The sequence below is a fragment of the Empidonax traillii genome, unplaced genomic scaffold, assembly GCF_003031625.1.
Source record: "Empidonax traillii isolate 1590-97213 ecotype Southwest subspecies unplaced genomic scaffold, ASM303162v1 scaffold530:size435587, whole genome shotgun sequence".
NCBI lineage: Eukaryota > Metazoa > Chordata > Aves > Passeriformes > Tyrannidae > Empidonax > Empidonax traillii.
This window is the reverse complement of record NW_020955723.1, coordinates 141,291-155,357: the sequence shown is the minus strand read 5'-3', so window position 1 is coordinate 155,357 and position 14,067 is coordinate 141,291. Positions and strand designations below refer to the sequence as shown.

At 37.6% G+C, this 14,067-nt stretch overlaps 1 protein-coding gene across 2 annotated transcripts in view; it reads left to right on the top strand.

The window, feature by feature from the left end:
- LOC114064244 (FERM and PDZ domain-containing protein 4-like) overlaps nucleotides 1-14,067 on the top strand; it is a 255,103-nt gene that overhangs the window by 108,527 nt on the left and 132,509 nt on the right. The window contains exon 1 of one of the 2 annotated variants that reach the window (XM_027897111.1): nucleotides 4,041-4,091. The exons of the other annotated variant lie outside the window; for it this stretch is intronic. The gene's annotated coding sequence lies outside the window, so the exon portion shown is untranslated. Of the gene's footprint in view, nucleotides 1-4,040; nucleotides 4,092-14,067 lie in introns of those variants that run through there. 2 annotated transcript variants of the gene reach the window in all.

Below are 14,067 nucleotides of genomic sequence, written 5' to 3'. Positions count from 1 at the left end.
AGGGGACATGGGCTCAAGCTCTGCCAGGGGAGGTTTAGGTTAGATGTTAGGAAGAAATTCTTTACAGAGAGGGTAATCAAGCATTGGAACAGCCTACCCAGAGAGGTGGTGGATTCACCATCCCTGGAGGTTTTTAAGCAGAGATTGGATGTGGCCCTTAGTGCCATGCTATAGTAATTGGAGTTGGATCAGGGGTTGGACTTGATGATCTTGGAGGTCTTTTCCAACCCAATCTATTCTATGATTCTATGATTCTATGATTCTATGATTTGGTGATCTTCTAATTACAAATCTCTGTGTACAATTGATATTTTGGGGTATTCTTCTGCAGCATGAGAATTAGTTGATTTTTTTCTCCCCCTCCCTGTTGCTAGCTATATCTGTTGTCAAGGTTTCTTGTGAACCAGCTGTACATTTATTCTTGAAGTTAAGTTTATTTTCTTGTTCACTGGGGGGCGACTCTAGGCAGTCAGCATCATCTTTTGAGTTTCTGCAGACAAGCATGCAGCTACTGCTGTGTTGTGTGGAATCATTGGTTGGTAAAAATAGGGAAATACAATATTATTCACTTAACTGTTGGTGCATGGATTATTGACCTGGAATAAAATTGGGACGTGACTGGGGCTTTCTGCAGAGAACAAGCACAGCTGTGTGCCAGAGAATGATTTTGCACATGGGTGGTGCTTTCAGTCTCTCAATACTGCCTCCTTTTTGCACCTCTCAGTTGTGACTGAAGGTAAACCAGCTGAAAAGACTAGGCAAAATAAAAAAGGCTTGATCTGAATACAAAACACATAGTACTTTTCCTGGAATTACTCAGTGAGGGACATGCTTAGAAAGAGGGTCAGTTCTTAGCTCAGAATAAAAATGAACAAATCAAATATTGAACTACCAGAGAGTTGACATTTCAGCTCTTAGATTTGTCACTCCTACATGTTATCTCATATCTGTAATGTTAATTAGGTTGTATTGCAGTCTTCAGCATATCAATTGTCATCAGGTGGAATGTATGTTCTTCAGTCTAACTGCCTTCTATTTCAGATAGGGAAGAAGGATATATTTTTATTGCCTATTACGTTTTTGAGGGTTATTGTTTATTTTTCATTGTTTTTCTTATTTTGTTGGTGTTTTTGGTGTGTGTGTGTGTGTTTGTTTTTGTTTTTCTTTTGCCTGTTGATTTGGAGGGACAGGATGTTTGATAAATGGATGCCTTAAACTTTCACCCAAACTTTGTAACAGAAAAACCACAACCCCCCCATATTTGAAGAAGTAATAATTACCTTGCAGCGGTCTGTTTTGAATAGGAACAAATATGGAACTGGCTGATACTGAAAATCAATAAGAGATTAAATGTTGAATGAGCAAAAATTGGAAAGTTTCTCTGCTATCTAGAAAGCCCTCGATGTTCTTCTTCCCCACACATGGGCATTTCCTTAAAAGAGTATGAAGGTACAGTGCACATGGAGTCAGCAACTCTGCTTGTACAGAAGAAAAATATTTTCATTATTCATTACAAGTATGAACTGCAATCAACAAAACAGGAGGAAAAGAAAGATACCAAATGAAACTACTGGAGGACTAGTTCAGCAAACACTGATGCATGTGACTATCCTAGGTGTAACTAATTAACCTAATATGAGCCTTTGCCAACATCAGCATGTATTGCTTTAGAACTCAGGATGAAGCCAGGATGCAGAGAAATTATATCTTGGTTCATGCAAAAATAGCTGATAGATTATTACTCTGTCTCTCAATTTGAAAATATAATATTTATGTCTGTAATTTATAGTGAATATAATTCTCTGGAGAGCATTACTTTGCCGTAGCTTAAGTTTCCAAAATTATGTTCTCAATTTACAATTTTTCTGTAATACAGTTGTGGTGTCTTTGTCTTTCTCTGCTCATTACACTGAGCACTAAACAGAAAGACAAGACATTCCTTGTCTTTATTCCTAAAAAGGTAGATTGCCCTCTTTACATGATGTCATCTCCTTTTCTCCACTGAAAGGAGAACTAGAGGATGGCATGGCATTGACAACAGTAGATACAATAGGAAGACTCTGAAAAAATGTCCATAATATTTTCTTTTTATCGTCTTACTCCACTGGTGAATGCTTTCAATTACAGATTTGGTTGGAGTTGTGTGTCTTCCTAGTCTTTTGAAATTACTAACGGTCTTGCTTGCTAAACTTGAATTTAAACATTCATAATTTTGTCACACAGGGGGTACTGCCAGTTGGGCATATCAGCCTATAAAGCCCCTGATGACTTTCAAGATAACACAACATGCCCTGTTGTATTGCAGCTATTAAGAAAAATCTAGTTTCCAGCCGCACAAGAACTTTCTGAAACTCCTCCTCTGTTTTGTGGTGTTACATTTAGGGGAAACCCCTCTCTGGAGGGATGAGTGATGGGAGTGATTAGTCCAGTACAGTGAGTGGAGAGATGTGATGTATATCCCCTTGTCTCCCCTGCCCCTAACCAAATAGTCAGACACCCCTAAAAATTCCTGAGGTCAGTCCTGTAACATAAGTGGTGTTAAAGAGACAGTGTTTTAGTAAGGACATAGTGACAGAATGAGAAATACAGTATTAAGTGGAGGGCATATTAACTGTATAGTGAAAAGAATAAAGAGAAACAAATAAATGGGAAAAGCAAGAAAGATATAGAAGCCATCAAGATGAGTTTTATTTTTAAGACTTCATTTTATTGAACTGTTATTATTTTATCAAAGACAATAGCGAAAGGTATTGCCATAGATAGCATTTTTCTCTAACTCAATATTTCAAAGAGATTTTCACTTAAAAAGGCAGCTTCTCTGTCCTATTACTTGTAACATGCATTTTTATTATGACTAGGAAACTGAATTTTTAAAATAATAATTTTTTACTTCCTTACTCTTTTGAAATGAATGATCTTTGCAACAGAGACTTCTTTCCTTCTGATGTAGAAGGCGATTACCTCATAGAGAATGCTCCTGAAATATAAATAATGTATTGATAGGAACTGTAGAACGATGTAGGTGGAGGACTACTGAATGTTTGCCAGGCTATTTTATTATTTATCAAAGCTGGTTAAATCTAGTTGTCACAGCTCAACATACTCAAAGATCTTGGTAAAAGCCATTCTTTTCATAAGTCATATTTCTTTAACGAAAAAGGACAGTTGCACTAGTAATGTTCTTTAAAGAGATGCAGGCTCTAGGAAGTTGGTTATGGTGTTGTAGTTTTTTGATTTGTTTTATTTTTTTCCTTTCCTTGTTTGTTTATAGATTTTTAATGGAGATTTTAACCCATAATGTTTTGTTGACAAGTTCAGAAATTTTAAATTTTTGTCATATGGAGCTCTGATACAATAGACAAAATAACTATTTTAAATTAAAAACTTGTTTATACCCTAATTGAAATGCCAAGGTTTTCTCTGAGGACCACAGAGCTACTTTATAAAATAGACTCCCCTTTAGGACATACATGAAAATTCAAGCCCTTAATGCTTTTGGAAGCCAAAATAATTTTTAAATCTGGTTGCTAAAAGCCTGACAGTTAGCTGTATGGAATATTAGCAGAATATTTTTCATGTCCGTATTTCATAATATCACTTGGAGTAGCAGTCACTTGATTATTTTTTGAGTAGCTCCAAGGGGGTCATAAAGCACATGCAATACATAGTGAGTGTGTGTATACCAAAGGTAAATACAAGTGTGCAGATAGCGTCTGGCCATAAAAGAAGTAGAATGGTTGCAGGGGTGCTGACACACACCAGGGAGAAGAAAGAGAGCCCTGTAACAGAATCTCATTGAGGATGCAGAGAGTATGTTTCAGCATTAGGCATTCTCCTCATGTTTCACATAAATGCATCCTCCTCTCACGAGGGGATGAACAGTGCACTTGCATCGGCTCATTCAAATTGACTGTTGGTAAAAGAAGAGTCTTGAGCAAACACTGAACAGTCTGGCATTTTTTAAAGACGGGAAAGGTTAAGCTGACTGGTGTTTAAGCTGCTGTTTATTGGATATTTATTTGCTGACCGTATTTATTGACGGTGGTGTTGAAAGGATCATTGGCAAGATTTTGGATGGGCACATAGAACAGGTCAGAATTCAACTAAACTAATGCAGTTTTAATAATGAAGTCTGGATCTTCATAGGTGACTTAGTTGTTTTTATATTTGAAGATGGTTAGATTGTATTTGCTGGGAGATAAAGGAGAGTAGGATGTGCTTTCTCTATGTTCTTTCCCTTTCTCTCTCTGACAGCACTGCAACTTTAACTTTGCTTAGAGCTGTAGTAAATGAGAAACTTGACTAGATACGGCATTTACTAACCAGAAAATTTATTAAAAATAATTAGACTTCACTATGAATGTTTTGTTTCTATTATTTTTGTTTACTGTTTCTGAAATAACATAGAGTTCCCTGAACCCTAACTTGCTGGTTTTCTCCTTAATGTGCTGAGGGGCTGCGTGGGGGAGAATCACAGTTACTCTTTTGGGTGAAGCAGAGTCATCTTGCAGTGCCTTAGGCATATTTTAAAAGCATCACTAGTTAATTATAGAAAGAAAGGGTAAGACTATATGTGCACACCAGATCTGATTTTGTATTGCTCTCATGGTGAAGAGATTTATAAGAACCAAGGAATTTTTATGTTATTTTTTACCTGTTGTAACTCTCCTACCTTGTCATAGATACACACATGATCATCATGATATATAAATATCAGAAATAAATTTCTTCAGTATTTCATCTCTTTAATGATGTCTGAAACATTAGGGAAGTCTTGTGTTACAAGTGCATCTGAAGTGTGTTTTTTTCTTTTTGTTTGCATGCCCATGCTCTCTCTGCTTTTGTTGTGGTTTTTTGTTTGTTTGTTTGGGAGTTTTTGTTTGTTTTTGATTTTCCAGGACTTTCATTCTGCTTTATTATTTTAATTATTTAATTTATGTATTTTTCCCTGTCTTTCCCAGAAATAGGATAAAAGGTCTTGTACAATACCTGCTGCAATGAAAGTTTGTCTTCCTGTATGTGAAGCCTTGCTTAAGTAGTGAAAGTAGTCTTCAATAGTTGCTCAAGAGAGCTGTTGCTCTCAGAAAATGTTCAAAATAGCAGTGTTTTACTTCAAAAAAGTATGTGTATGCACGTAATTTATGTATATAAATATATGTTATAGGGTATTGAATTGTCTACGCAAAATGTATCTATAGTGGTTGTGTTAGTGTCACTGTCTTCAGGTGATTTAGACATTCTTCCAAGAACATGCTGGATAAGAGGTTACTAGAGGAATAAAATGAACTCCCCTGCAGCTAATCTTAGCACTGACTGGCTCAGTTTGGATGATTTACTGTAGAGAAGCTGTAAGAGGTGACTTGTTCTGTACATGCTGCCTGGGACAATTTGATTGCATCAGTGGTGTTAGGGGAATGGCGGAAACCAGATGGTCCTGCTGTCATTACTGGTAGTAAACAAAGCACTGATCAATAAGCTTATGAAGCCAATATAGCATTTCAGTACTGGAATGTGGTTTTCTTTTGTGTTTTTTGGTTTTGTTTGTTTGTTTTGTTTTGCTTATTTTTATTAGGGAAAACAGCCCTTGCGCTGGGCTCTCTGTGTGTGTATTGCATGTGCTGCAGTGACACTAGAAATCAGAGTAAGTTTGGAATCATAAGACTATAAAATGTGCTCCAGAGTTAGGTGAATGTGTTCTATGAGTTTCCCCAGTATCTGTTAAATAGGTTTCCAAAAGGCTTCGTTTGACTATATATTTGCACAAAAATATTATGTGAGCAGCACTTGGCTTATTCAGTTCCACAAAGATTTTTTTGAATACTGGCCCCCACCACCTCTGTTGTAGCAGCTAATACTGGAAACACTAGATGTGATGTTCAGTTTCGAGTGAAAGACATGACATGAAGCCTACAGAATTATTATGGTCCAAGGGATTGTTTTGTTGCCCCTATAGTTGTGAGATGCTCTGTATTTGACTGTATTTGTTGCTTGGTACAATGGGGAACAATGGGTGACTCTCTCGTGTGCCAGTGTTTGGAGGGGAGAAAAAAGTGATGCAAGTTGAGATTTGCCCCACTTTCAGTACTGATTAAAAGGCTGAAAGACACTAAGCTTTCCTGATCTGGCCAGCTGTATTTGGTTTGTGTGGCCAAATCTTTGTAGCAGGGGGCTTCTGTGAGAAGATGCCAGAAGCTTCCCCCATGTCAGTCAGAGCCAATGCCAGCCACCTCCAGGACAGACATGCTGCTGGTCAAGACAGAGCCAATCAGGAATTAAAATAACACCTCTGTGATAAGAAATTTAAGAAAGAAAAAAATTTATTGCACAGATATAATTGCAATCAGAGAAGAGAGGAGTGAGAATACGTGAGAGAAACAACTCTGCAGAAACCAAGGTCAGTGGAGAAGGAGGGGGAGGAGGTGCTCCAGGCAACAGAGCAGAGATTCCCCTGCAGCCCATAGTGCAGCCCATGGTGAGGCAGCTGTCCTCCCCTGCAGCCCATGTAGGAACACAGGGATGCAGAGATCCACCAGCTCCTCCACTGGAGCAGATGGATGCCTGAAAGGAGGCTGTGAACCTGTTGAAAACCTGTGCTGGAGTAGGGTCCTGGCAGGGACCTGCTGAGCCCATACTGGAGCAGGTTTTCCTGGTAGAACTCGAGACCCTGTGAGGGACCCACACTGAAGCAGCCTGTGCCTGAAGGACTGCCCCCATGGGATGGACTCATGTTGGAGAAGTTTGTGAAGGACTGTCTTCTGTGGGGGGAATTCTGCTCCCTGAGCAGTGGCAGGAATGTGTGATGAACTGACCTTAACCCCCATTCCCTATCTCCCTGAGCCGCTGGTGGGGGAGGAGGTAGAGCCTGTGAACGAGGGAGGGGTGAGGGAAGAGGTTATTTTTAAGATTTATTTTACTTCTCATTATTCTGCTTTGATTTTGTTAGTAATAAATTCAATTAATATCTCCAATTTGAGTCTGTTTTTCCTGTGACAGTATTTGTTGAGTGATCTCCCCCAGAACTTATTGCAATTCATGAACTTTTGTTATATTTTGTCTCCCCTGTCCAGCTGAGAAGAGGATCATAAAAAAGCTTTGGTGGGTGTCTGGCATCCAGCCAGGGTCAACAACTATGACAGCCCTCTTCCTATCCCATATACATGACAGGTTTTGATTGTACTCAATTTTATGCTGTTAAGTTCACGTCAGTGTTTGGGAGATGTGTGGTGGAATATTTTTTCTCTTTTAATTATTTTATTTTTAAATCAACTAATTTTGTAATTTTTGAAAACTGGAAGTGGAATCCAAGCGGTATCTTAAACATTCATTAACTTTCAGTACCAGAAGAGGGCTTCTTGCTTTTCTGAAATCTGATGATTAATGCTTTCATTTACTTCTAAGTGATGCGTTGTTTGTCATGTCACCACTGAAGTCCTGCTCCTTTTTTTAAAATGGGTGGTTTTGGCTTTGCACAGGCATATGTTTCCTTTTTGCTTGCAAAACTGCCTTAGCTTCTTGTCCGGATTCCAGATAGTGAATGAAGTTTAAAATTCAAATAAATCTTAGAACAGTATTTTGCAACTAAATTTAACATCAAATTTTATGGAATGGTTTGGGTTGGAATGAGTCTTAAAGATTATCTAGTTCCAACACCCCTTTAGTGGGCAGGAAACCTTCCACTAGACCAAGTTACTCAGAGCTCCATCCTACCTGATCTTGTACACCCCCAGGTATAGTGAGTCCATAACCACTCTGGGCAGTAAGTTAGAGTTAAACCCTTTTTTCTGAGTACTTATAAGAAAGACTAAGGTGATGACAGCCCATTTTTCTGCATGTAAACAGGATGCTTTCAGTAGCGTTATGTAAGTGATTCTGCTGATAAGCTCAGAGGGTTCAAATTCAGAAATAATACAAAACAAACCAGTCAGTCAGCAGCTCTGCACATCCGCCTTTGACTGCTGAACATTTTAAACATTTTTATTCTAGGAAAGATGTTGGTGAGTTCTCAATCAATATTTACAGTGTTCAGTTTTCTTGGAGAACATGTAGAATATCTCCACATATATTACAAACTACACCTCACTGGTGAGTGAGTGCAGCCTTTCACTTGACGGTAGAGAAATATCAAAGGTGCTGTGTGGTTATCCCTGTGTTGTTTCAGGATGGCAATAGAAGAATTATCTATTTATTGGAGGATGTGTCTGACCTCTCCCGGGGAAGATGTAAACTGATACATTAGAAGAGGTGAAAGGAAAATCAGAGTTAACATTGTTTTGGAAAGGGTTTATCATTATCTTTGGGAAAGTGTAATTTCACTGCTAATGTCCGTGAAATTGTCTGTTTGTGGACAATTCTACAATTCTACCTTGAAAAGAAAACTAAACACACTAATGGAATTTAGATGGATTGATATGAAATGGTGTAATAGAGTTGGGTATGTGTAAACTATTATGCTAAAAGGTAAGGGATATAATGCAGCTACATTACAATCTACATTTACTGCACAACTACTTCTAAAATCTACAAAAGTTAAAAAATCCAAAAAGCTCTGAGGCATCAGTAGTACTCTGCTTTCACAGCAACTGCAAGTGTTGTTGGTGGTGTTTTTATGTTTACATTGTAAATGCAAGTACCATGTCTGCTTCTGATGGATGCCCACTAAGGCATAGGCAGACTTTAGGTAAAAGTGTTGTTATACTAGATTTAGTCAGTTGCTTACTCATTTTGCTGATGGGGGAAAAAAGCTTTTCTCTTATTGGAATGTTGAGGATAGCTAGCAATTCAGAGGTTTTCAGAAGCTCAGGGAGAACACAAATATCGCTGGAAAATAATAGGAAATGGTAACTTACATAATATTCCTAATGTACACATTTTTCCTTGTTAAAATTTAGTTCAAGAAGGAAGATATTCCAAATTGAGAGTATTAATAGATTTTGTATTCGAAGCTATTTTTTCAGTTCAAGCTGTAGCCATTTAGGAAGGTTTTGGTAATTTTCACACCTGTCTGAGTGCTGCATAGAGGGGAAAGGCTCAAAGTGTGCTTATGCTCTGGGAGGGACTGAGCTCAGCCCTTCCTGGTGACTGGTCAGTCAGCGTGGAGGTGGCCATAGCTACCTTTTTACAGCTGTTCTCATAGAAACAGTCTCTCTTGAGGATTTTTTTTAGGGAAAGAGAGGTAGATTGATGTCTTGAGGTAGGGGATGATAGCTTGAGGTAGGGGATACTGCAGTTGTTGGAAAATGCTGTGAATGAAATTACAAGGTAATTTTAACTCAGTATTTTTCTAAGAAACTAAAAAGTTGTTTGCCAATGAAAACAGCTCATTGAAGTTCATGCATTATGGATATCAAAGGGATGATGAGGATATAGGTGTTGCAGAAAGTAGCAACAGGACAATAATGTCCTTGATGCAGATTAGGTTGTCTTGCATCAATTTTTCCTTGGTCTTTGAAAATTCTTTTGCAGTCATGGTTTTTGTCAGTTTTTCATTAGACTTTTTCCCACTCAACATTTAAGATGCAGAAAATGTAAATGTCACTTCCATATTAAGGATTAGCTCTGGGCTTGGAGAAAAAAGCATAAAGTTAATTGGAAGGTCATAAATAAATCATTGTTTCTCTTGTGTGTGTTTATGCATATGCTTTTAAAAAATCTCTTTGTAAAAAAATACTTCATTTCTAAAGATCTGAATAAACTTGTTAGGCTTGTTGACCACCTTAACTACAGTCTGTAAGGTTCTCCAGTTCTCAGTTAGTTGAGAAAACTGTTACTCAATTTCAGGAGTTGGCTGTATTGTTTCAGAAACAAAACAGAGATGCCATATACAGTGCTAAATGAAAAATACTTTTAGCACTGATATCAAATGCTTAATGCAAGAAAAAAGAGAAAAAGAGAAAGGTATGTTAATTGCAAGAGAAACAGCCTTAAATAAAAAAAATTTGGCTATTTATGGTGCCGTATCTTGGACAAGTTTGATTTCTCAGTTTCAGTGAAACTATGCAATGAAAAATACCTCCCCTGGAGTCACCCTCCCTGGAGGTATTTCAAAGACCTATAGATGTGGAACTTAAGGACATTGTTTAGTGGTAGACTTGGCAGTGCTGCATTTATTGTTCTATGATTCTATAATATGAATCAATAGAATTAATATAATCTTAGAACATGATAATTAATACACATCTGTCATATTAGAAAGATTTCCAAGAGAACTTTTTAGTCTATTTTTTGCTGTTGGTTAAATATAAAAACTTCTTGAAGTAACTGTTATAGTTAAATAGCCTCACTAGTGCTGAACAAGTGGTCTTGGAGGCAGTGAATTACACGAGAGCAATCTCTGACTCTACAGGACCGGGGGACTGCAATGGTGTGTAGCCCTTTTGCCTCAAAAACCAGTGAGTGAGCTGGCTAGAAGCAGAGAACCTTCTTCTAGCTGGGGCAGTGGGGACATCAGTATAAGTCATGGGAGCAGCTGGCACTTCCACTAGGGTGGGGTGGAGAGAGGATCCAGCCACAGTGTAGTGTCAGTAAAATAATCTCGTGTCACCTCCTCGAATCCTTTGGGTCTGCAGCGATCTGAACTGTAATGCTTAGAGTTATGTGTCATCACTAGAGCATCTCATTAGACTTCAGTCACTTGGTACTGTTTAGAGATAGTATTTCAAATTTGACAAAGGTGCAGACAATGCAGAAGTTATGTGAGGAAGCACTTAGTTACTGTGAAAGTGGTTTGCCAGACAAAACTGCACTAAATTGTTGTGGGGTGAGGATAATTTAGATTTTGCAAAGTATTTTTTTAATAATGTGCTCTAGATTGGCTGTATTTTAAATGTATAATATGAGGCTAAGGAGCGAAAATTTTATATGTTTTAGTTATCAATTGTCTCCTATTTTTTTTTTTTTTTCAGAGCTTTTTCACGTGCTGTTTCCTTGTAGAGTCTCTTTCTATGGTTTCATAGTTTGGTAGTAGTAGGTGGAAATTGTTACCTTGCTTCTAATTTAACAATTGTAAAAAATAAACAAATAAAAAAATATTTATAGTCTAAAGAAGGACAGTGGTGGGGGTTTTTTTGTTCCTCTGTCTTGGTAACTATGAAATTAATACTGAGTGGATACTGTTCTCAGAAAACAAATGTTGAACATAATTCTATTTTGAATTAAAGTGGCACCATACCAGTGTGTATATCATTACTGATACTCTCCGGGGGCTTGTAGAGTACATATATCACTGTTTTGGACAGCAAATCCCTTTACTGTGATACTAGAAAACAGTAATAGGCAATATATGAAAATGATGAAGTGGAAACTGTCTTTTCTTAGTCTTGAAGCCATTCCTGTTCTAAATAGGTAGCTGTTATACCAAAGAAATCACTGCTCTGCAAGGTTAAATTTGTGAAATCTTCAAGGTGATTTCTTTTTCTTTTCTTTTTTTTTTTTTTCCTGAAAATGTATTTAAACCAATTATTTGAGCAAGTCTGCAGAACTATTAGTACAAGGTTATGGATTTCCCACTGATTTCTGAATTGCCCCTGTCATAAGCTTTTCTTTCATCTGGGCACTCACTATATATATATGGTGAGATTGGTGCTTATTGCCTCCTTCTCAGGATGAACTAAAGCCGTGGTGTTGGCTTTGATGTAGAAACAACAACCAGCTGTTCTACTCTTACTCCTCTTTTCCAAAGACTTCAGGTGAGGTAAAATTGCAGATGATGAGGATAATGGATTCAAGGAAGAGGAGTTGGGGAACTTCTTAATATCTTAGAGCTGAGAGATGACAGAGATAGCAAATGCTACATAAGAAAAAGAAAGGTTCCTCTCAAAAGGCTGGTCGCATAAGCAGATGAAGCCTATACCCCTTTGTGACTGAAATTTGTGTATTGTTTGCAGGTTGTGTTTTGTCTATCTTCTGATGGATTTCCACTTCAGATGAACAAAAAAAGTTCTAGCTTTCCATATGGATTCTTGGTGGCAAAAAGCAGCTTCCTCAGAGACGAATTAGTATCATGAGATTACTTTTATGTATTTATATACATATATCTGTTCCAACACAGATATATGTTGTTGTTGGATCTGGGAGTTATTTTTGTCCCTCTTAAGTTTTAAATACTTAATCTGTGAAGTTTTCTCTGGAGCCAAGTGGGTTGTTTTTTTCATATTGATGAGCTATACCTCATAACTGTCTGGCAGAGCTAAAGTGCAGTTGTTTACATCTCTGTGCTTGTATTTCATTTCTGCTCTCAGCCAAAGTGCTGAACCATAAAAAATCTACAATGCAGAACATTTCTTTATAAAGATTGAGCACAGTAATTTTACAAACTGGAACAGAGTTTATTTAACAAAGTGCAGGGGAATAAAAGAAAGAATATTCATCAGCCTGGGTCTTTTATTCCTATCACACTGCTGGCTGATGTTTCCAGACTTGGCAGAGTGGAGTTCAGCTCCCCAATTCAGGAGCATGAACTTTAGCTGGGATAAGGGCTGGGTGTATTAAAGCTTCAAGAGGCTTCTCTTGTGCTAGGCAGTGACCACCAACAATTACAGTTCTCCTTCTGTAAACCTGATGCATTGTGTAGAGTTTTAAAAGCTGTATTGACAAACATGTGGTTGAGATAATTAGCCCCTGGAGGCTTTATTGAGAGACATGAGAACGCAGCTGTCTGGTATTTTAAGGAAGTGGGGTCCTTTGCAAAAGTAGTGATGTAGGGCTGAAGGTCAGTTCCTGTGACATGATAGAAGATGTGTAATTACATTTTTTTCTATTTTATAAACTAGTTGCTTATGGCAATGTGAATTTTTGATAGACTCTGCAGAGCATGAGGGAGGATGGACTTTCCTACTAGTGAGAACAGTGATATTTGCTGAGGCATCTCTTTGATTAGCTCTGGGCTGTTAATAATGGTGAGTGATATTTGAAAACATGAGCAAAAAGGTCTTTTTAGGTTGAGATGGTTGAAAGAAGGGTGGGAGTGAGAGAAAAAAGAAAACCTTTTTCTGTGTGCTGTTGTATCTTCTGGAGAAGGGCAAATTCCTTTTGTGATGTGAGAATAAGGCTGTAGCGTGAAACCTGGGAAAAAAAGCCTTCCAGCTTTTTAACTGGATTGTTTTTGAGTGTACAGAATCTGACATGTCCTGTTCTTGTCCATCCATGCACATGAATGTCTTCTCAGAAAAGAGTAAAAAATGCCTGTCAGCAGCTGGAATGTTCCAGGGGTCCCGTTTCTACAGTGCCACTGAGAAAGAACTTCTTGACAAAGTGGGAGAGTAAAGCTTGCTCATCCATAGCTTTGCTTATGGGTAGGATCACACCTTTTCATTATGATTTTTTTTCGTAATTTTTTGTTGAAAATTTAGGACTGTAGTGATATTTATGCTGGTCATAACTTCTTTCTGTAAGCATTTTGCATCTATTCTTAGGTATTTTGTATTGAAACATGAAAACTGTGAGGGAAAACTTATAGAAAGCCTAGTTAGCTAAACGAAAGTTTGACTAGTCAGCTGGCTTGAAACACTGAAAAAATGGATAGGAAGATTAAAGCTAATTTTACAACTTTCCATCCTGGTTTCACAGTTTATGCTAATTTGTTTTTACACTTTGATTGAATTATTACTGTTTGTTATAGCTATTGTTTAAGAATAAATATTCTAAAATGTTATTGGATGGGAGAACCAAAAAAAAAAAAAAAAAAAGTTCCACAGCAACTTCCAGGAGAACTTTAATTCGAATAACAATTTTAATAGTGTGTCTTAGAACTTACTTGTAACTGAGACTGCACCAAAGTGCCTTAGAGGACAAATAATTTTTAGCTCTGAACAAGTTTCAGTTTGGACTCACGCCTATTACGTCTTCAAAGTGCAGAGAATGAGGATATCTGAAAAGAATTTGGGTGCAGGAGAGCAGCATGTCTATGGTTTGGAGGAGCAGTTGTCTTCTATAATATACAGTTTCTAAAACTGGAAATTAAAAATCTGAGCATTGAACTCCTTTATTGAGCTTTCTTGTTTCCAGAAAAGTGTTTTAGTTTTCTCTTTGCACTTGTAGACAAGAGGAGCTGCCTTTCTACCTGTGAGAAGC